Source organism: Rattus norvegicus, chromosome 6, assembly GCF_036323735.1.
Source record: "Rattus norvegicus strain BN/NHsdMcwi chromosome 6, GRCr8, whole genome shotgun sequence".
Classification (NCBI taxonomy): Eukaryota; Metazoa; Chordata; class Mammalia; order Rodentia; family Muridae; genus Rattus; species Rattus norvegicus.
Window position 1 is genome coordinate 46,732,027 of NC_086024.1, and position 23,287 is coordinate 46,755,313.

Consider the following 23,287-nt stretch of genomic DNA (forward strand, 5'->3'; position numbering starts at 1 on the left):
AGTCAGTTCTCTCTTCTACTATGTGGGTTCTAAGAATGAATTGTCAGGGGGCTGGGGATTTAGCTCAGTGGGGCTGGGGATTTAGCTCAGTGGTAGAGCGCTTACCTAGGAAGCGCAAGGCCCTGGGTTCGGTCCCCAGCTCCGAAAAAAAGAATCAAAAAAAAAAAAAAAAAAAAAAAAAAAAAAGAATGAATTGTCAGAATGGTTGTCAGGTTCGGTGGCAACCTCTTTTACCTGCTGTGCCTTCTCCCCTTACACTTTAAAGAGAAACTTCCAATCCATATTGTGTAGGCTACCTATATCCGTTCTTCTTTTAAACATGCACTCATTATTCAAAAGGACCGTTAACGTTATATGTATTTGCCCTGCTGCCATATCACTTAGCCTAGGAAGATACCCAGAAGTACCTGTCCACCCACGTAGGGCAAAGACACTCTAAAGAACAGATTTCATACAAATTTGTCTTGGTGAGCCAGTGAATTTGTTGGGGGTCACCTCACAAGCCCATGCCATGGCATCCCCTACACAATTCCCAAGCACCCCATTACCCTCTTCTGCCTTCCATCAATGACAGATTGTTTCTAGAACCTCAGGAAGGGACCTCTGAGTTTTAAAAGTTTATTGTGACTTTTATGAGCACCATTAGGCTTTCTCCTCCCTCCATGAAAGGGATATTTTAATTCAGTAACAGCTATACATCACATTTAGCTATATTCAGCCTGAAACACAGGCACGCACACAGGATTAGAATAGAAAATGCATCTGCATACTACCAAAAATTGGACATACCTCTGTGGCTAAGCATTGTGAAGGTGGCAGTAACTGAAGTCTGTATAAGACATTTGCATAATAAAAGGAAGGGGGATTTGGTACTGGACAGAGTCTACTTTGTTTCTTTAGAGATAGTTGCCTACGTAGCCCTGGCTCAGAACTAGATATGTAGAGCAGACCAGCCTTACACACACACACACACACATGCACACACACACACACACACACACACACACACACACACACACACCCACACAGCCAAGAGATACAGAGGAAACTTAATTGTAAAATAATGAATCTGAGAAGGCTTTATATGGTACACCCTTTTAACTTTTAACACTTTTAACACTTGAAAAAACAAAATATATAGAGATACCTAAAAAAAAAAGATTACCAGCATTGCCAGGGAGATGGGGTTAGGAAGGGACAGATAGATAGATGGGGCACAAGGGACACCAACCAAGTGAAACTATTGTGTATAACCCTACCATGAAGAGCACATGACATCATACATAGGTCAATATTTGTTTTTCAACTGTTAGGGTGTCACTCTATTGGGAGTGGTGACGGGTAGAGGAGTCATGGAAACTGCACTTCCTGTTGAATTTTGCTGTGAATCTAGAACTACTCTAAAAATAAAGTGTCTTTCAAGACATAGATTCTTCCCGTGGGGTGTGGGACAGAGCACCGGTGTCCTGCAAACACGATAGCCTGAGAGTAGACTCTGGGACCAGGCATAGTGGCGCACACTTTTAATCCCAGCTCTCAAGTGGCAGAGGCAGGCAGGTCTCTGTGATTGTGAGTTGAGAGAGGGAGAGGGATGGAGAGCAGGCAGCCTTTGGTCTCTGGTTTTTATCTTCTACCTCCACCTTGTTTGAGGCCATGTCTGTTGCTCTCTGATGCATATGATGGGCTAGTTAGCTGGCTTGGGAGTTTCCATCTCCCATTTCACCACAGAACACCAAGGTTACAGACACACACTACTGAACCCAGCTTTTTTTTTTTTTTTTTTTTTTTTTTTTGGTTGGTTCTGGGGATTCAAACTCAAGTCCTCACATTCACACAGCAAGCACTTTACCTGTTTGTTGAACGTCCCCAGCCCTGCCATGCCTTTTTGTGGCTTCTTAACTCGGGTTTTGTTTTGTCTCATTTTAAATACCAGATAAGCTCCCATTGTGTGGATGTGTTACGGACATTTCAATTGCTTCCAAGTTTGGGAAATCACAGAATGAAGCTGATAAACATTCTCTCAAAGGTTTTTGTGCAGACAAAAGAGTTTGCTTTGCTTGGGTAAATTCCAAGGAGCAATTTGCTGAATGATATGGTGGGAGCCTGGTTAGTTTTGCAAAAAACTTTCAAACTGACTTTCTAAGGGGCTTTACTAGCAAGTGGGAGCATTTGGTGCTTGGCAAGTGTTTAGAATGTGAGTTGTTCTCATGGGTATACAGTGGTGAATGTGAGTTGTTCTCACGGGTATACAGGGGTGCCTCATTATTGTTTTCAGTTAATATTTCCTGAGGTACATGGTGCTGAACATCTTTTTCTTTTTTTTTTAATGTTTTTTTTTTAAAGATTTACTTATTTATTATATTTAAGTACACTGTAGCTGTCCTCAGACACACCAGAAGAGGGCATCAGATCTCATTACAGATGGTTGTGAGCCACCATGTGGTTGCTGGGATTTGAACTCAGGACCTCTGGAAGAGCAGTCAGTGCTCTTAACCACTGAGCCATCTCTCCAGCCCTGAACATCTTTTTCTATGCATATTGTCCATTTGTGTCTATTTTTTGATGAGGCATCTGTCCACATTCTTTTCCTTCTGCTGAACCCGGTCATTAATTCTCTTATTAAGTAGTTCTGACACTCAGAAGGCCGAGGGCTAGAGGAACACCACAAGTTGAATACTTGCTATGGCTGCCATACCACACCCTCTCTATCTGCCTCTAATCTGCTGCTACAAGGTTTCCAACCTGTTGAAACAATGGGTCTCCTAAAGAGATAGCGGCTGAGCTGCAACTGAATTCAAGTCATTTTCTCAGCTCCCAGGACCACTTATCCCATCACACAGAAGCCTCGTTTGCCACTACAGTCATTAAGAGGCATGGCTGTTCTTGAGATCTAGCAATTTGAACTATAGCTCCTAGCTGATAAAACTAAGTCCTCAACAATAATGGAGTCTTGGCTCAATGCTCTACTCAGGTTTGGACTTGGAGGGTATCTGATAGGCTGGCACAGATCAAGTGATCACTTCTGGCCCAATCATCTGTGGCCAGATGATAATGGCATAGGACAATCTAGAAGCTCCTATCAGAATCTGATGATCAGAGTCAGAGGAGAACCTGTCTCCCGAGGAGAGTACTTGTCCCACAGAAGGAACAGAGTTTCTGTCTGACAAAACACTCTTTGCTCTCTATATAACACGGACCTCATTCAGAAGGACACCGAAGAGTTTTGAAGAGGGAAAAGGTCCTGCCCTCCTGCTGATCAAGGACAGGTATAGTAGACAAGGTGCTTGAGGTAGACAATAAACAGAGAGGCTAGAAATGCGGCTCAGACGTAAGAGTGTTTGCACAGCATGCAGAGAGCTTTTGGTTTGAGGTCCAACACGGCATAAAGAAGGGTAGTAGTGTGAGCTTGAAATTCTATAATTCCAGACACGGAGACAGGAGAATCAGAAGTTCTAGGTCATCTTTGAGTACACAGTAAATTTGAGGCCAGCCTGGGCTACAAGAGATCCTGTCTCAAAAACAAACTACAAGGCCGGGTGTGGTGGCTCGAACCTTCAGTCCCAGCATTTGGGAGGCAGAGACGGGTGGATCTCTTTGAGTTCAAGACCAGCCTGGTCTACAGAGTGAGTTTCAGAAAAACCAGGGCTACACAGAGAAACCCAGTCTTGAAAAACCAAACCAATCAAACCAACCAACCAACCAAATAAACAAACAAAGAAAGAAACTAACAAACAACCTCTGAGAATCCTAAACTGCAGTTTGCCCAAGTCCAAGGCTGGGAAAGAGAAAGCAAAAGCAAAGGGAGGAAGTGTTTGGCTGTTGACCTTGACTGAAAACAGACACGTACAAATAAGGGAACGGTGAATGGGAACTAACTGAGGGAGGGGTCCCTCCGGAACCAGCTGCGAGCGCTGTAAATCGCAGTTGTTAGTTGCCCGGCAGAAAACAGGATGCCCAATTAAGTCCAGGTTTCAGGAAACAAAGGGTGTTTAGTGGCCATCTTTGTACTAAAGAGTCATTCATTGTGTGACTGAAATTTAAATATAACTGGGCACACTGTGCTGTGCTCACTTTTGCTAAATCTGGCAATCTTTTTATGGTTTGCTGTTGTTGTTTTAGGACAGGGTCTCTCCAGACTTGCCTCAAATTCAATATGGCCAAGGATGACCTTAAACTTCTGATTATATTGCCTCAATCTTTGAGTGTGTGCCACTGTGCCTGCTTAATGCACAGCTGGGACTGTGGAACCTAGAGCTTTGTGAATGCCAGGCAAGCGCTCTACCAACTGAGATACACCCGGCTCCCTGGCAGTCTTGAACAAGAAACCAGAGAAGGCCCCATAGCTTGAGGCTGTTGGTCTAAGGCAAGCCCCAGCACCTCTGAAATCGAGGCATTGAAAACCTCACACCCAGGAGCTATGCTCATTCCCACTGGGCTCCTTTCCACTTCTGTCCAACGTGACTCCCATTAAAGTGTCAATCCTCAAGTCTTTAGGCCTTCAACTCTGTCCTAGGCATCTTTTGTTATTATGCCAAACTCAGTTGAAGCCACACAATCCAATTAACCAAAAAACCCCTCCTCTTGAGACTAGCTCAGCCATCAAACCGCTGGGCTTACTGACATCATCCACTATCTGTTCTCCCATTGAGTCATGACAGAGGCACAGATCGGAAGCGGCAGTCAAGAATCCCAGATGTGCGAATGTGTTGCCTGCTTTCTGTCCATCCTTCTTCCTCTCCCAAGAACGTGTGGGGCTGGGCTTTCAAGAAGACACACACACGGCTCTGGGCTTCCTGGCCAGCTGTGAAGGAGTTCTGTGGGCTTCACAGCCAGGACCCTGAGGGAGCTATTAGGAGCACACTCCAGAGAAGGCTCTCACAGCAATTTTCACTCAACAGAAGAGGCCCCTGGGGAAACACATCCTCTTCATGACACTAGTTCAGACGGCCTGGTCTGGCTCTGTTCATTTCTAGTTTTCACACTTGCTGTGTAGGGAAGATTTTTAAAATGAGATGTAATTTGGGATCCTGCTCTAAAATCTTGTAAAGCACTGGAGGCACAAAGGATCATCTTTCCCTTCTAGAAGTTTCCATCTTGACTACACCACAGAAGGCTCTTCCTTGGGATTACTGCTAAAGAGGGGTAGGCAGCTACCCTACCCTCCCTGCAGGGGTTACCCACAGCCTGTGTACTCTCAGCATATCTTCCGCCATGCTCCTCACAGCATGGCCAAGGTCACCACACTGGTCAGCCATAGCAAACCACCCAGAGCATCCTCCATTAGCACTCTTACCCCAAACCCTGACCCCACCCTGACCCTATTCAAGGGTCTCTGGGACCTTGTGTTTATTTTCCCTTCAGCCTTGTGCCAACGTGGGGTCTATCTAGCTAGATAGTTTGTTCTTTGCTTGTTTGATTTAGCATCCTTTGTAGTGCTGGCCTTCAAAGTTACTATGTAACTGAGGATGTCCTTGAACTCATAATCTCTCTACTCCTTCCTCCCCAGGGCCAGGATTACAGACATGCACTACCATGACCAACTTCCAATGGGCTCAGTTCCTCCAAAAGGTAATGCTGGACCAGACTCTGTCAGTGCCCTGTACCCTCCACCCCATTTTCCATTTTTTTTTACATGTATAATTGTAGATAATTATAGCAGACATTTCTTGGATAGACAACACACAGTGATCAGATCTATCATCTCTATCAGAAAAAAAAACTCTTTGTGTTAGAAACATTCAAAACCTCTCTACTAGATATTTTAAAGTTTGAAAGCTGGGCATAGTGGCCAGAGGTAGGAGAACTATGAGTTTGAGGCCAGCCTGGACTACTTAGAGAGATCCAGGACATCTAGGGCTACATGTCAAGAACTCTTGTCTCAAAAAAACAAAACAAAGACACTGGAGAGATAACTTAGCTGTTAATGGCATTGGCTGCTCTGCCAGACAACCCAGGTTCAATTCCCAGCACCCACATGGTGTTCATGACTGTAATCCCAGTTCTAGGGGATGCGACATCCTCACATGAACATAAATGCAGGCAAAAAAAAAAAAAAATCAACGCACATAAAATAAAAATAAATAAATCATTAAAACCACCAAGAACAGTAACAGTAACGAAGAGTTGCTGGGTGGGTACCTCCCATGATACGTAGAACAGATGTTGATCCTTCCAGCCAACTATATTGTGCCTGCAAACCAGCCTTACCCCATCCCTCCCCCAACTGCCCAGCCCCTTACCACCATTCCACTCTCTTGCATCTGCAAAGCCGTTTACTCTTAACACGTTGTCTCCAATCTGTCTGCTTGCAAAGCCCTTTCCTCCTCATGTGGGGACTGCTCTAAGATTTTAGTCCCAACTGGCAGGGCATTCTGTGGCTCTTGACAGAGGATAGTTATTGATTACAGATTTTTAAAAATTATGCCAATATCAAACCAATAAAGGCTTCCTAATTTTTTTTTTTGATTCTTTTTTTCGGAGCTGGGGACCAAACCCAGGGCCTTGCGCTTCCTAGGCAAGCACTCTACCACTGAGCTAAATCCCCAACCCCACTAATTTTTTAAAACTAATTTTACACTTATTTACTTATTTTCTGTGTACATGTGCACTCTTGTACCATGGTACAAACGAGGAGGTCAGAGAACAACTTTGAGACTGAGTCACATCTCCCCTTCTATCCCATGGCTTCCAGGAATTAAACCTGGTAGGTCAGCAGGGTCCACAGCAGGTGCCCATATACTCTGAGACACCTTGCCAGCCTTTCTGCCGTGTAGTCATTCGTCCTTCCCTTCAGAGGCAGAAAGGAGCATCCTTGAAGATCTTGACTCTACCTGAGCCACCTCAACATGTCTATGTGTGCACGTAGGGTCACATAACATTTGCTGCTCCACACTGGTCTTTTGCACTTAGGAACACATCTTCCAAAACTTCTCAGGTAGTGGAGACAGATCTTCCCTCCTTCCTTCCTTCCTTCCCTTCTTTCTATATTAGTCAGGGTTCTCTAGAGTCACATAATGTATGGAATGTCTTTCTATATTGAGGGAATTTATTATGACTATAATCTATAGTCCAACTTGTGGGATGATGTCACAGGTGAGGCAGGTACAAGATAGAAGGAGGCCTGTCATTGGACAAGAAGGAAGGATGGGCGGGAGAAAAGTTTGAAGGAAGAGGAAGAGACAGGAGGGAGAGGGAGAGAAGCTGTGGCAGGACAATATGGCAGGTGACATTAAGATTCCACTCTGTGTATTTACAGGTTGTTATTAATGTTCTTAGGGGATGGATGGTACTGGGGTTTGTATGTTTAGGTGGGCAATTATATTTTATCAATTGGGTCAAAGGTTATTGTGTTGTGTGTTCTTTTATGTGATGGTTTGAGTATAGGAAAGTGTGTGGCATCTGGAGACGCTGGGCTGCTGAGGAATTAGGATGTGTATGCCTGGCATGGAAACCTGCCTTGGGAACTAGATAGAGAGATTGCTGACGGCTCAGAGAGAGGCCTTCAGCAGTGTGATATGGGATGGAGCAAAGCAGGTGAGAGGCTTTGCTGACTGAGAATTAAGATATCCAGCAGATATCTTGGGGCACTGAGGTGCCAGACCTAGTGGGGATAAAAGACAACCTTACTTTTTTATTTTTTATATTTTTACAACAACGCCAACTCTCCAACAATGGTCAGCTGTGAATTGGAAGTCCAAGAATCTAGTGGTTGCTCAGCCCCACAAGGCTAGTTGTTCCAGCTGCTCTTCTGTAGACGTAGATTCCAACAGATGTGCTGGCATGTAAGTGAAAGCTGTGTAGAGGGGTGAATCTCCCTTCTTCCAGTGTCCTTATGTAGGTCTCCAGCAGAAGGTGTGGCCCAGATTAAAGATGTGTACCACCACGCCTGGATCTGGGTCTTGTTTTGTCCCAGGCTGACCTTGAACTCAGAGATCTCCTTGCCTTAGTCTCCTGGGAAAAAAGGTGTATACCACCATGTTTGGGCCTAAGCTTTTCATAGCCACTATGCCTCAAGATCTCCATGCCTAGATCCAGCTCAGAAAGTTGTGTCTTGGGGCTGGAGAGATGGCTCAGCAGTTAAGAGCACTGACTGCTCTTCCCCAGGTCCTGAGTTCAAAAATCCCAGAAACCACATGGTGGCTCACAACCATCTGTAATGGGATCTGATACCCTCTTCTGGTGTGTCTGAAGACAGTTATAGTTTACTTATACATAAAATAAATAAATATTTTAAAAAAAGAAACTTGTGTCTTCCAGCCTCACGATCTGGATCACAGGTGATCGCTTCAATTCTAGATTACAGTTCATTCAGATATAGTCAAGTTGACGACCCGGAATAGCCATCACACTTTCTTTCTATTTTGGTTTTCCGAGGCAGAGTTTCTTTGCGTAGCCCTAACTATCCTGGAACTCTCTCTCTCTCTCGCTCAGGCTGACCATAAACTCGGGGATCTGCCTGCTTCTGCCTCCTGAGTGCTGGGATTAAAGGCGTGCACTGGCACACCCACTTTCACTTCAGTTTTTCTGTTCCTTATATAAGTCATAATGGTGTGTAAAGATAATGCACCCATGAAGAGTAAAATTATTTTTTATTCCTTTCTTGAGCAATGCTGTGTGGGCATTCTTTTTTTGTGCCCTTAATTGTTGTTGTGCAGAAATAGTTACAAGACAAATTTCTAGAAATGGACTTGATAGGATGTAGAAAAAGTGTTTGGGATTTGTCAAAAGCTCTTTAAAATGGTATCAACAGCTGGGCAAGACTGTCCATGCCTTTATTCCCGGCACATGCTGGTTTGGGTGAGAATAACCCCATGTGCTGATATATTTGAATACTTGGTCCCAGTTGGTAGAACTGTTTGGGAAGAATTAGGAGGTGTGGCCTTGTTAGAAGAGGTTTGTCACTAGGGTGGGCTGTGAAGTTTCAGAAGCCCACACCACTTCCAGTTAGCTCTCTCTGTCTGTCTGCCTCTGCCTTTCTCACTGTTTGTGGCAATTTTGTCGTACATATTTTCATATGCTTGTGGATCAGACGTAAACCTTTCAGCTGTTCTGATAGTGCCTGTCTGTTTGCTACCATGCTCTGCACCATGATGCTTATGAAATCTACTACCTGTGGAACCATGAGCCCCAAATTAAATGCTTTTGTTTATAAGTTGTTTTGGTCATGGTGCTTTATCATATCAACTGGAAAGTAGCTAAGCACGAAGACAGAGGCAGGCGGATCTCTGTGAGTTTAAGGTCAGCAGTTTGATCTACATAGAGGTCCTGCCAGGACTATGCATCGAGGCTGTCTTGGAGGTTGAGGGAGGGGAGGAAAAGGTGGCAATGAACAAACTGCCCACAGTGTCTGAGTCTTTTTCAGAAACTCCGGCCTAGCTGGTATAGTTACCGTTATCATTTCACCAGCCTGGAAAATGTAACTTTATGCTAGGACTGTAAGAAATGTGAATGACCCTCTGTTTTAGAAACACTTGGGCTGGGAGGCTGGGCTTGTTTTTCAGTTGGTATACTGCTTGCCTAACACACACAGAACCTAGCACCACATAAACCGGATTATGGTGGTGCACATCTGGGACCCAAGAACTTGGGTCACAAGTTTAAGGATATTTTCAACTACACAGTGAGTTGGAGGCCAGACTTGGGGAATATGAGACCCTGCCAAGAAAGGAGGGGAGGAAAGAAGAAAGAATGAATGGAGGGGGGGCTGGGGATTTAGCTCAGTGGTAGAGCGCTTACCTAGGAAGCGCAAGGCCCTGGGTTCGGTCCCCAGCTCCGAAAAAAAGAACCATAAAAAAAAAAAAAGAATGAATGGAAGGAAAGAAGGAAGAAAGCAAGAAACAAAGCTATAAACAAATGCACAACATTGATCTGCACTGTTTCAGAATTCCTATTTCTCGTATTTTTTTAATGCACAACAATATTGCCCTCACACCTGACTGGAAAGCAGAGCTTGTCCTTTAGGTGCAGACAGTTAGGAGAAACTTGGCCCAGAGGGTGGGTTCTCCTCAATCCCTTTATTTTGCTTTAAATATCTGGTTATTGCGTGAAACTGAAAGACCCCCAGAGTGGGGAGACCCTCACTCAAGTCTCGGGATGACGCAACCCCCCAAGAACTCACACAAAACCGTCCTTGTTGTAATCACATGAGGTTTATCGATAGCAACCAGTGCACTGGGGTCGAGATTCTTATCCCACGCAGGGGCAGTGGAGTTCGACCCCGAGAGGCTGGGAGAAGAGGTATTTAAAGGGAGAAACCACAACCCCAAGGGGCAGGGATGGCGTCATTGGAAAGTGTGTAGAATAACAGTGAAAAATCACAAGGAAGAACTCTCTGTCCCCCAAGATTGTTTCCTAGGAGAAGCTGTCTCCTACCTCTCAGATTGTTTAACTTCATGGTCCGCTAGTTCCTAGGAGAAGTTGTTTTCTGTTTCTCAAGATTGTTCTCTAAGATTTATGGTCAGTTAGTTTCTGGGAGAAAGCTGTTGAGCTGGCCAATGTAGTTATCCATTCTATAGCCCTAGGAGAGGCTTCTTGGAACATACAATTTTGGGGCCTAACCTGTTTTGTTTTGTTTTGTTTTTTCTGCTCTAAACTTTGTGTCTAGGGGGACAACTTTAAAACTTTTATCTTTCAAAACAGTTGTATGAATATATCATGGTGACAAATGATTCAAGCACAGACATTTATAGTGAAAACGTGGAGATCCACAGAGGAAATGACTGATAGTATCCTATATACTCCCTGCCTGCCCTCCCTGTCACACACCATAATGCCCATGTAATCTTGTCACACATCCTATTTTTCATAACTATTTTTGCTTATTTCCTTTGCCTTGGAAAAAGTTCTACATGAAAACTAGCAGCTCCCTTTCCTTGTTCTAAAGGTTATGGTGTATCATAATGCAGATTTTAAGGTGGTTTTACATCGTAGCCCATGAACCTCTACAGCAGTGATTCTCAACCTGTGGGCCGCAACCCCTTGTGGGGTCACAGATCAGATATCCTGCCTATCAGATATTTACATTACAATTCTTTTTTTTTTTTCTTTCGGAACTGGGGACTGAACCCAGGGCCTTGCGCTTGCTAGGCAAGTGCTCTACCACTGAGCTAAATCCCCAACCCCTACATTACAATTCTTAATACTAGCAAAATTACAGTTATTAAGTAGCAAGAAAAATAATTGTATGGTTGGGGGTCACCACACCATGAGGAACTGTATTAAAGCAGCATTAAGAAGGTTCTATAGTCCCTTCAGAGAGCCCTCAAGACCAAGACCCTGTGTTGACCTTCACCCTAGTGGCACAGAAGCCCAGTGAGCAACGTCCTGGTGCCTCAGTACTGCTGTTGTGGTCACTGGGCATTGTGAGAATACAAAATAAAAAAGAGAAATAAATTCACTTAACAATCTCCTCAATGTAGAGGTTACTATGGTGTGAAATCACAGCTCTGAAGCACCTGCTTCTTAATATTCTACCCGGAGTCTGAGCAGGGATCAAAGGTTCTCGTCTCGCACCCTGCAAAATGCCATACTTGTCTGAAAAACAGTGCTCCTGCCGGGGACTATAAGCTGACCTTCTTGTCTCTCTCATTTTTGCTTGGAAAGGACGTGTTGACATAGATATGACGGTCCTCTTGACTTTGAGTGCTGACAAACGTTTCCATAAAAATCAACTGAGTGAATGAGTCAGTCACTTTAAGAAAACAACGGACAGTATTGGCTGCCAGACCCAGTTCTAGTTTTCAATGAGAAAATAAGAATTTGAACAAACTTGTTTTAAGTCCCTTTGCCAACTACAGCGTCTTCATCTCTCAGCACTCAAGGATGGATTTGCCGTGGGTCGAGATTAACGAGCACGGTGCTTAGCACAGATATTTAATTTCCAAATATGTATTTACCGTATGTGTGTGTGCCATCTCACTGGTTCCTGATACTTACATTATATGATGAAATGTGTCAGTGTTTAAAAAGCTCTGTGTAATTTAGCAAACTAATGTTTTCCAAACACTGAGTGCATTATGTTACAAATTCGCACACGGATAAAAGATTCATTCAAAGAACAAAAGGGAAAGCGGAGTTTTATATAACAGAGTGTTAAAAATGTTAAATTTCTTTCGATTTGAATTCAGATTACACGCTGCAACCTGTAATTAAGGAACCACCACTTACCGATGTTTTATGTAGCATCAAAGAACATCCACAATTATCTGGAAAAGGTTATTGAGAGTCTCCTCTCTTTGAACTGCATATCTCTGGAGGGCAGTTATTCATTAAACCGTGCCATCAGACCAGCAGTGGCTTAGTGGGCTAAATGCAGACACAGGTCTGAGAGCTCCTCTCTTCTCATGAAATTATTTTGTTTTGAGGTATACAAAAATATATAAAATATATAGTTTATATTTGCAGTGGTTAGTTTTACTAAGTTCATTAAGTACATTTAGTTTTTATTATTTTTACTTTATGTGTAGGAGTGCTTTGCCTGCATGTAGACATGTCTGGTGTTCATGGAAGGGCATCAGATGCCCTGGAACTGGAGTTACAGCCAATTGTGAGCTACCATGTGGGTGCCAGGAACTGAACCTGGGTCCTTGGCAAGAGCCAATGCTCTTAACTGACAGTCCTTCCAGGCCCCTCGAAATTATTTTTGCTTGGAGATAGACAATTATCTTTCAGATACATCTGGCTTATGTTAACTTGCATAACAACTTGGGTTGTTATTATTAAGCTTACGTTAATATATAAACACTTTTGTTTCGTGTGCGTGTGTGAGCATGTGTGTGCTAGCACACATGTGGAAGTCAGAAGACAACCAGTCTCTCTCCTTCCATCTTGCGGGTCCTGGAGATGGGACTTAGGTCGCTAATCTGGCTGCCGGTGCTTTATCTGCTGAGTGATTTCACCAGCCCTAAATATATATTTTACCACATTCATCAGTGTTCATTTTTAAAAACCTAAGTATTGATAACTATAAGCCAAATAATTAAAAGCTTATTAAGAATTTCAATACTTTTGTGTTTTTTAAAACCTTTTTTATTTTGTTTTGTTTATTGTTTGTTTGGCTATTTATTTATTTATTATTTATTTATGTATTTATTTATTTTTGAGCCAGGGTTTCTTTGTGCAGCCCTGGCTATCCTGGAACTTGCTCTGTAGACCAGGCTGACCTCAAACTAAGATCTGCCTGCCTCTGCCTTGAGTGCTAGGATCAAAGGCCTGTGCTACCACTACCTGACTGAGGATATCAATATTTCTTCAGAATATAAGGATGTGCTGAGATCAGGTCTGGAAGGTGCTATAGGCAATGAGCTCCTAGATCCGGAATGAAATTCCCATGGGTGACTCTATCTTGGCCTAAACAGCAGCTCACGAGTCATTCCAGGACCAAGGATGTTTAGGACCTCAGTTCTTATCAAAGTGTAAGAGCTATTGAGAGGCTTGGTCTGGTAAAAAGTAGGTAGGTTATGAAGACCTTAAGGGCTTTCGCTAGCTTTGCACCCATCGCCTCAGGTCAAGATTAGACCAACTTCCTGCCTCGAGTCTAGGCTAGGCCAAGTTCCATTCTCCACCCCACAGTTCTTGGGAGGAACAGGGACATTCTTGAAAATCCGTAGAATTTACTGACTGATAGTCACCTGACCCTCTTGTTCCAGATAGAGCTTGAAGGCATGTCATATAAGTTTAAACTGTAAACTTGCTGATATAACCTGTACCTCTAAAAGTATAAAAACTTTGTTATAGCCATTAGGGGTTGCCTTCCAGTCACTTGCCATGAGGGACTGATTGAAGGTCGACCCCAACACGCTGGAAAATAAACCTCTTGTGTTTGCATCGAACTCCATTCTCATGTCTCATTTGGGTCTCCTGGTAGTTAAGACTCACTTTGAGCCTCACAGATGCATTCAACTTATTCTTGTGCCTGTCTCTGGTAGATCTCTCTCTCTCTCTCTCTCTCTCTCTCTCTCTCTCTCTCTCTCTCTCTCTTTCTCTTTCTCTCTCTCTCAATAAGTAAGTAAAATGTAACTTGAAAATTTTAAATTATGAATTCTGTCTTACAGTTTCATTGCTGTGAAGAGACACCATGACTACAGCAACTCTGATAAAGACAAACATTTAATTGGAGTTGGCTTATAGTTCAGAGGTTAATCCATTGTGTCATGGTTAGAAACCTGGCAGCGTGCAGGCAGAGAAGGAGCTGTGAGTTCAACTTCTGGATCTGCAGGCAGCAGGAAGAGAACTGAGACATACTTCCTCCAACAAAGCCACACCTACTTCAGCAAGGCCATGCCTTCTAATTGCACCACGTCCTGTGAGTCTATGGAAGCCATTTTCTTTCAAGCCAGAACAATTGCTGAGGTGGGATGTTCCTCAGTTGATAGAATGTTTGCCTAGCATGTACAGAGACCTGGAACTGATCCCAGGAACTGCACAAGCTAGGTGTGGTGGTACGTGCCTGCAATTCTAGCATATGAGTGATTGAGGCAGGCAAACCAAAAGTGCAAGGTTATCCTTAACTACATAGTGAGTTTGATGCTGTTCCAGGATATGTAAGTCCATTGTGAGTTTGATGCAATATGTAAGTCCACGTCTCAAAAAAAATTAAATTACTACATTTTTATGTTTGGATGCAGTCACTCGACTTGCTATAATCTGAGCTTCATCTGTCAAAACCCTCCCTGGTGATGGCTCATTGTATGGCCTCAAAAAACAAGCAAGGCCTTGAGACTTGAGTTTTCTTCTTTGCACTCTTTGAAGCCCTCAGCCCTCACACTAAGGCCCCTCCTTTGTGGACCCAAGCATCACATTTGGAAAACATGTCCAGGGATCACTTCTCTCCATTTCTTGTTTTCTTTTTCCTTTTATTTAAGGCACTGTTGTTTCTGAAAGCCCCAAGAACATGACTTTTAAGTTCTCATTGGTCTGCACCCTGCTACAAAAACATGTAGAATGGTGGGTGGCCAAGAAGATGATTTCACTACAGTTTGCCTTACTGTTGCTAGGAGTGGATCATCCTCAGAACCCTGCCCCAGGAAGAGTAGGTGCCATGCAAACTGGTTCTGCTGGAAGAGAGGACAGAGGGACTGGTTCCTGTTAGATTCTTATAGAGGTTTAGAGACCTACTTCTAGAAATATCTGAAGTTAGGAGGAGTTGAAGTCACCCTGTTATCTCCTTAGAATCTCTCCAAAAAGCTTACCATTCTGATTTGAAAAAATGAGTATCACAAAAATAGATCAGATGGTTCAAGGTTGCCAAGGCAGAAGGTGGTAAGGCAAGGTGGAAATCCAGGGCTATTTTCTTCATACTTTAAAATTAGTCTGCCTGTTTGCTTATCTTGAAGTGGGATCTTTCTATATAACCTGGTTGCCCTGGTCTGCACTATGTAGCCCAGGCTATCCTTGAACTCATAGCTAGCTAACTGCTTTAGCCTCCTGAGTACTGGGTTCACATGTACAAAAACATGCATGACTTCTTATCTTTTTTAAAAAAATATTTATTTATTTACTATATATACAGTGTTCTGTATGCATGTATGTATGCCTGTGGGTCAGAAGAGGGCACCATATCTCATTTACAGATGATTGTGAGCCACGTGGTTGCTGGGATTTGAGCTCAGGACCTCTGGAAGAGCAGTCAGTGCTCTTAACCACTGAGCCATCTCTTTAGTCCACTTCTTATCCTTTTTAAATTAAAAAATATTTTAATCTTCCATTAAATATGCTTCAAGAGAGCAGCAGCTGGGCAGTAAGTAGTGGCTACAGCGTTCTTTTAGACTAACCTTTTACTGACATATAGTATTTATATTTTCTGGTGGTCATGGCATTGCAACTCCATATGTGCACTCATCATAAGACAATCCAATCAGGGTATGTCTTAATTAGGGTTTCACTGCTGTGAAGAGACCATGACCAAAGCAACTCTTATAAGGACAACGTTTAATTAGGGCTGGCTTACAGGTTCAGAGGTTCAGTCCATTATCATCAAGGCAGGAGCATAGCAGCATCCAGGCAAACATGGTTTAGGAAGAACTGAGAGTTCTACATCTTCATCTAAAGGCTGCTAGCAGAATACTGACTTCTAGGCAGCTAGGATGAAGGACTTAAAGCCCACACTCACAGTGGCACACCCACTCCAACAGGGCCATACCTTCTAATAGTGCCACTCCCTGGGTCGAATATATACAAACCATCACAGTGTGTCTTGGGTTTCATTGCTGTGAACAGACACCATGACCAAGGCAACTCTTATAAAGGTAAACATTTAATTGGGGCTGGCTTATAGTTCAGAGGTTCAGTCCATTATCCCGGCAGGAAGCATGACAGTGTGCAGGCAGACATGGTGCTGGGGGAGCTAAGAATACTACATCTTCATCCACAAGGCAGCTGAAGGGAACTAACTTCGGCAGACAGCCAGGAGACTTGTCCATACTGGGCGGAGCCTGAGGAGACCTCTAAGTCCACCCTTCCAGTGACAGATTTCCTCCAACAAGGCACACCTACTCCAACAAGGCCACATCTCCTAATAGTGCCACTCCCCATGGGCCAAGCATTCAAATACAGGAGTCTATGGGGGCCAAACCCACTCAAACCACCACACAGGGTAATCAGCATTTCATCTCATGAAATGTTGATGCTGGATTAGAGCCTTCTAACTCTTCCCCTCCGGTGATTCTCAAATGTGTAATTAAATATCATTAGCAGGCCCAGGGCTTCCTAAGGCCTGTAGCTATGTCTTTCATGTTCAACCCCGGCTTCTGTAGGGAAAGATGTGATCAAGGGCCTCAGGGAATAGTAGGAATTTCATTTTTATCTCTAATTTACAGGAAATGAGCCTTCTCTTAGCTTCTGCTTACCCATTTGTATAACGCAGGGATTAGACACTGAAATGTCCAAGGTTTTGTCCAACTCTAGCATTTGTTGATTTAGTGTATCCAAAGGAGGCCTGAGCCCCAGAACAAGCGAGAGAGGGGTAGGGAATGACAAGATGGGAGTGAGGAAATAAGGGAAGGGAAAAGAAAGGAGGAGGGAGGAAGAGAAGGGAAAAAGGGAAAGAGGAAAGGAAGGGTGAAGGGGAGGGGAGGAGAGGGAAGAGAAGGGAGCAGCCCTAGTGTTTGCCCAGCACAGAGGCCAGGAGGCATCTGAAGGCTTTGGTTCCACCTATTTCTGGCTCATGAGTTCATCCTCAGGTCTATGCCAATCCCCTGTGGTTTTTTCATCTTTCCACGCCAGTCAACATGACAAAATGACTAAAAATACAGTGCACCCCACAGTCCGGCCACCCGGCCAACACCCTCCCTTGAATTGACTCATTTTCAGACTTAGGTGTGAGGTGGAAGAGGGCCAGGGGCAGGCTCTATGTATTTGGAAGTTTTGACTCCCAGGCATTCCGTGAGGCTGAAGTCTGAGCCTCAATCTCCTCTTACTGTGAGGACTGTATGAATAAGTGTAGACGAGAAGCTGACCACAGACTGAGGGCCAGGTCTATATCAGTTCCTACTTCCCTGGCCCTTTCCTTCACTTGGGTCTTTCTGGAAGTTTCTGTCACCAAGAAAGCTTATCCCTGTGCTGAAGGCCACCCTCATCAGTTTTGGTTGTCAGCCTGACACCAGACTAGAGTCATCCAGTAGGAGAAGCCTCCAGTGAGGAATTGCCTTGATCAGATCATCCTGCGGTCATGTCTGTGGGAGACTGTCTGGACTGTTAATTGATGTAGGAGGCCAGGCCCACTGTGGGCAGCACTGCGCTCTGCCTGGGCAGCCCTGGGCTGTGAAAGAAGGCCAGCTGAGCATGAACCAGTGCGTGGGCCAGCACACACCATACATACATGGCTTACACTTTTTCTGTTTCTGCTCTGACTTCCTTCAATGCTGGACAGTGACTTGGAAGATGAAATCCTCCCCTAAGTGGTCAGTGAGCACTTGGCCTTTAGCAACAACACGGGGAGATTTGTCCCCAAAGCCCCATCATGCCCTCGGCATCTTCGTTTTGAGCCTTGCGACTAGCGCAGCCTCAGATATTTCTTCAGATGTCTCAAGGTCCTCCCGAGAGGGGTCAGACTCTATCAGGCATCCTTCTGGGCAGGCGTCCAGTCCTCTTTCCCATGTCTCTCCTGGTTTCATCTATGGCCCTCTAAGGGCTTCTTCCAGGTAGGAAGAAGCCTGACTGCATCACCTGACTCCATGAAGTAGGTTGAGCCTTTTAAAATTTTTTTAAAGAACTACCTTTTCTTGAAAGGCAGCTGTTGCTGTGAGCTTCTGGGGTTTTTATAGGTCTGGGCACATTCTTGCTTTAACCTCACCCTTAGCAGGGGGGAAGTTTGCTTACCACTGCTCCCACTTAGAAGATCTAGTTCTTCCGTATCCCAGCTCTGATAAGGCTCCTCTGAAGATACCCCTCACAGTAGCCCTTGACGCTTTAGAAGCGTGACCTATGTCCCCTATCTGGGAACTTGGAGAATGTTTGTCCGAATGTTCTGAAATGTCCCAGAGTCCTGAGGCCTGGTGTGGGTCTGAGTGCTCTAATGAGAAGAGAATACGTGATTCCATGCCTCTGTCTCCTCTCAGCGGGCGATAGGTCTTAGCATCCACCATTCACAAATGTGCTTAATCCTGTCCTCTGTGGTAAGGAAGGATGCCCTGAACTGTGCCTGCAAATGTCAACCCAAGGAGCCATTTTTTTACCTTTCTGATGCTAATATGTCTGAGCAAGAGCTGGCTTGTGACAAGTGGAGGGGATACAAGGAGCCTTCCACCTCTCCAGCTATGTTGAATGAACATATTTTCTTATTTTCATTGTGTGAGGGCAGAGAGGAAGAGAGAGGGGGATTGGGGCAAGGAGAGAGGAGAGAAAGAAAGGTGGAGGTCAGAGGGCAACTTTTGGGGGTCACTTCTCTCTACCGTATTGAGACAGTGTCAACAGTGTCTCTGGCTGTTTCTGTAAACTTCACGCTATCCAGATGCCTCTGTCTCCCCTCTCATTGTAGGAGCCCTGGGATAACATATGATGCCAGGATGAGCCACCTTTTACTGACTGGGGACTGACTCAGGTCACCAGGCTTTCATGGCGAGGACCCAATCACGGAGCCATATTATCAACAACCTGGTCTTCTCTCTGTTTCAGCAACCCTGTGACTCTGGTTCCAAAGGTCCCTGACGTAGGCTGAGTATCCTCTATCTGAAATGCTTGCGGTCAGAGGTGTTTGGGATTTTTATCCCAGGTCTTGGGATATTTTCATAGGCACAATGAGATACCATGGGAGGGGGTTGCAGTTTGTTTATGTTTCGTGTGTATGTCGTATGCATGGTTGCAAGGCTGGAGGACAGAGTCGAGAGAGAGAATCTGAGAGGAAGACAATCTGATGGAGTAGGTCATTGTCGTGGGTCCCAGAGACACTCTGGGAGACGAAGGCCACGTGGAGTTCACTGCCCCATCCTGGAATAGCCCAGGAGCGTGATGACAGTGGCACGGGAGAACAGAAGAGGGACCTGAGAAACCCCTGGCTGCCTGGTGCGCTACTTCTGAGCATGGGATTGGACAGAGAACCCCACACTAAAAATAGAATGAGCCCCTCTCAAGGCTGAGGACAACACAGGCTGAAGGCAGCTCACAGATGTGACAGCGTAAGTTCCCTGAAGTAATAGAGAACATCTGGGAAAAAGGAGAGGAGTCCCCAAGTGACAGAGGCACGAAGTTGCCAGGACTTGAGAACCCATGAGAAAATATCTACTCCAAATCTCCATCTTTGAGAAGAGATCTGGACACGGGGAGGAAGGAGCTTGTCCCAGGACTTCCAGTTAAGAAAAACAGTTATGCTCTTTTTTGGGTTGGGGATTTAGCTCAGTGGTAGAGCGCTTGCCTAGGAAGCACAAGGCCCTGGGTTCGGTCCCCAGCTCCGGGAAGAAAAAAAGAAAAAAGAGAGAGAGAGTAGTTATGCTCTTTTTTTCTTTTTAAGTAACTAAGAGGTCTGGAGACATAGCTCAGTAGTTCAGAGCACTGGCTGCTCTTCTAGAGAGCAGGGTTCAATCCCCAGTATACACAACCATCTCTAGCTCCAGTTTCAGAGGATCCAGTGCCGCCTTCTGACTCCTCTGAGCACCAGCCATGCATGTGGGGCACAGACATACATGTAGGCAAAACATTTATACTCATAAAAATTTTTTTAAAAATTCAATTACAGGGCTATTTGTGGTAGTGCATACCTTTATCCCAGAACTCGACACAAACTAGAGTTGTCTGGAAGGAGTAAATTGGAGAAAGAAATGTCTCTGTAAGATTTACAAAAGGGCATTTTTAAAATTAGTGAATGACGGGGGAGGGTCCAGCCCTATTGTGGGTACCATACTTGGGCTGGGCGGTCTGGGGTTCCATTAAAATACAAGCTGAGCAAGTCAGTAAGCAGCACTCCTCTGTGGCCTCTGCATCAGCTCCTGCCTCCAGGTCCCTGCCCTGCTTGAGTTCCTGTCCTGACTTCCTTTGATGATGAACTGTGTAAGCCGAATAAGCCCTTTCCTTCCCAATATGCTTTGCTCATGGTGTTTCGTCACAGCAATAGTAACCCTAACCAGGACAGAAGCTGGTGTGAGGATAGTAGGCTATTGCCATGACAGGCCTCACCATGCTGTTTCGGGGAAGGATTGTGGAAGGACTTTGGAATTTTGGATGAGAAAAACCTTTGAGTGTTCAAGGCTTGGTGAGCTACTCTGTGGGAGCTTGGTAAGAATCTTGAGAGAGATACAGATGGCAGAGGCCTGGCTTATGACGATCCAGAGGGAAGTTTGAGGGTCTATTGGGGCCATTTGCTATGTTGAGTTAGTCTGTGGTTCCGGTTAGCTATGGATGAGAGATGAGCTGTGATTGACAAGATACCAGAGCCACTCAAGTGGAACCTTTGTTTCACTGGGACAGTTGATGCTGATTAACTGGTGCTGAGAAATTAGAGGTGATTAAGGAGAGCATCACAGAGGTGAAATCTTCTAGGGAGTGTTTCCTCAGAGTCAGCGCACATGAGCTGTGCTCCAGAGGGGGTCAAGGTTGTGCTTTGTGCTGGTAGTCTCCCATCTCAGGGTAGGAGCCCAGATGTGTAAGGTTGTGTAAGGGTGACCCAGATGTTACAGGTTTCGAAAGTGTGAAGGGGTCATGGAGAGCATCTGAGGCTTGGCACTATGTGGCAGGGAGTCCCTGAAAAGAGCCCAGGAGAGACTAACAGTGAAAGTGTAGCCCACTTGCAGCAGAAGACCCCAACATTTTGGAGATGCCAGTACCATGGAATGACCACCAAGAACAGCAGTAGGTGAGGAGTGGAGCTGGCTTAAGCCTAGGAAACAAAGTGTGTGTGTGTGTGTGTGTGTGTGTGTGTGTGTGTGTGTGTGTGTGTGTGTGTAGCAGAGGGCAGAGCTGGAGGAGAAGTGACCCAAGCCCTATGGAGGAGCCCAGATGATCGTTAGTAAATCTCAGACATTGGACACTGAGTTATTTACACTGTTGGAGTTTGGTTTTGCCTTCTTCAAATGTGCCTTGACCAGACTGTGCCCTGGTTCTTCCCTCTTGAAGTGAGAAAATATTTGATTTATTTTTTATTCTATAGGAGCCCGCAGCTGAGAGACTTTGAATTTTAAAAGACTTTGGATTTTAAAAGAGATTGGCTATTTTAAGGAGACTGAATTTTTAAGGGTTTGAATATTTTTGAATGTAGTTACTTTTAGTGCATTGGTGTTTTACTTGTATATGTGCCTGTGTGAGGGTGTTGAGTCCCCTAGAATTAGAGTTACAGACAGCTACGAGCAGCCATGTGAGTATTCGGAGTCGAACCTGGGCAACCAGTGTTCTTAACTACTGAGCCATCTCTCCAATCCCCAGGGTTTGAATTTTTTTTAAATGAGAGTTTTTATTTTATTTATATGAGTTCACTGTTGCTGTATTCAGACACACCAGGAGAGGGCATCGGATCCCATTACAGATGGTTGTGAGCCACCATGTGGTTGCTGGGAATTGAACTCAGGACCTCTGGAAGGGCAATCAGTGCTCTTAACCACTGAGCCATCTCTCCAGCCCCCAGGGTTTGAATTTTAAAGACTGTGGGACTTTAAAAGTTTGGAATGTTTGTATCTTAATGTTGTTATTAATGTGTGTTATTGGAGAAGCACACATAGGAAAAGGTTATGGCTTAGCACAGATGTGTTTGTGTGTCACACTGACAAGGGGTCAATTGTGCTGGCTGGTTTTATAGCAACTTAACACAAGCTAGAGTTATCTGAAATTAGGGAAACTCAACTGAGAAAATACCCCCAAAAGATCCAGTTGTAAGACATTTTTTTGATTCGGGAGGGCCCAGCTCATTGTGGGTGGTACCATCCCTGGACTGGTGGACTTGGGTTCTATAAGAAAGCAGACTGAGCAAGTCAGTAAGCATCATTGCTCCATGGCCTCCGCATCAGCTCCTGCCTCCAGGTTCCTGCTGTAACTTGCTTCATTGATGGTTTATAGTGTGGAAGTATAAGCCAAATAAATCATTTCCTCTCCAAGTTACATTTGGTCATAGTGTTTCACCATAGCAATAGTAACTCTAAGTTAGGAGGCAGACACTATGGATGAGTTAGAGGCCATTGTCTTAGCTAGGGTTTTACTGCTGTGAACAGACACCATGACCAAGGTAACTCTTATAAGGACAACATTTCATTAGGGCTGACTTACAGGTTCAGAGGTTCAGTCCATTATCATCAAGGTGGGAGCATGGCAGCATCTAGGCAGGCATGGTGCAGGAGGAGCTGAGAGCTCTACATCTTCATCTGAAGGTTAATAGCAGAATACTCACTTCCAGGCAGCTAGGATGAAGGTCTTAAAAGCCATGCCCACAGTGACACATTTATTCCAACAAGGCCACACCTCCAAATAGTGCCACTCCCTGGGCCAACCATATTCAAACCATGACAGTCATCTTGGTCTACACAGTGAGTTCCAGGCCAGCCAGTATTTTGAAACCTTCAAACAATACAAGCAAAACGCATGCAAAATAATGATCTCAAAACAAATTCAAAAAAGTGATCACATTTATTTATTGGTGTGCACACATGCATGTGGATTGATGTCTATATGCAGGTGAGGGCAGGCACAAGATAAGGCAAGGCCTGTGATTGGGCAGTGGAAAAGATAGGTGGGGACAGAGTTTTTGAGAGGTGGGAGAGATAGGAGAAGGGGGAAGAGGAAAAGAAGATGGAGGAGAAGGATGACCCACCCCCGTGTGGCTTTAAATAGCCACAGGAAGCTATGAAAATCTTATACGGGATGGCTAATTACAGGG

At 44.6% G+C, this 23,287-nt stretch overlaps 2 long non-coding RNA genes across 2 annotated transcripts in view; one reads left to right on the forward strand and one right to left on the reverse strand.

Annotated features, from left to right (window-relative positions):
• The window catches only part of LOC134479120 (uncharacterized), a 40,860-nt gene extending 25,695 nt beyond the window's left edge, over nt 1-15,165 (forward strand). Inside the window, exons 2-3 of the long non-coding RNA XR_010052222.1 lie at nt 5,507-5,568; nt 14,052-15,165. This is a non-coding gene — a long non-coding RNA (uncharacterized LOC134479120). The remainder of the gene's footprint in view (nt 1-5,506; nt 5,569-14,051) is intronic.
• Nucleotides 1-22,847, reverse strand: part of LOC134479119 (uncharacterized) — a 56,976-nt gene extending 34,129 nt beyond the window's left edge. The window contains exon 1 of the long non-coding RNA XR_010052221.1: nt 22,681-22,847. This is a non-coding gene — a long non-coding RNA (uncharacterized LOC134479119). The remainder of the gene's footprint in view (nt 1-22,680) is intronic.
• Nucleotides 22,848-23,287: the final 440 nt, after the last annotated feature.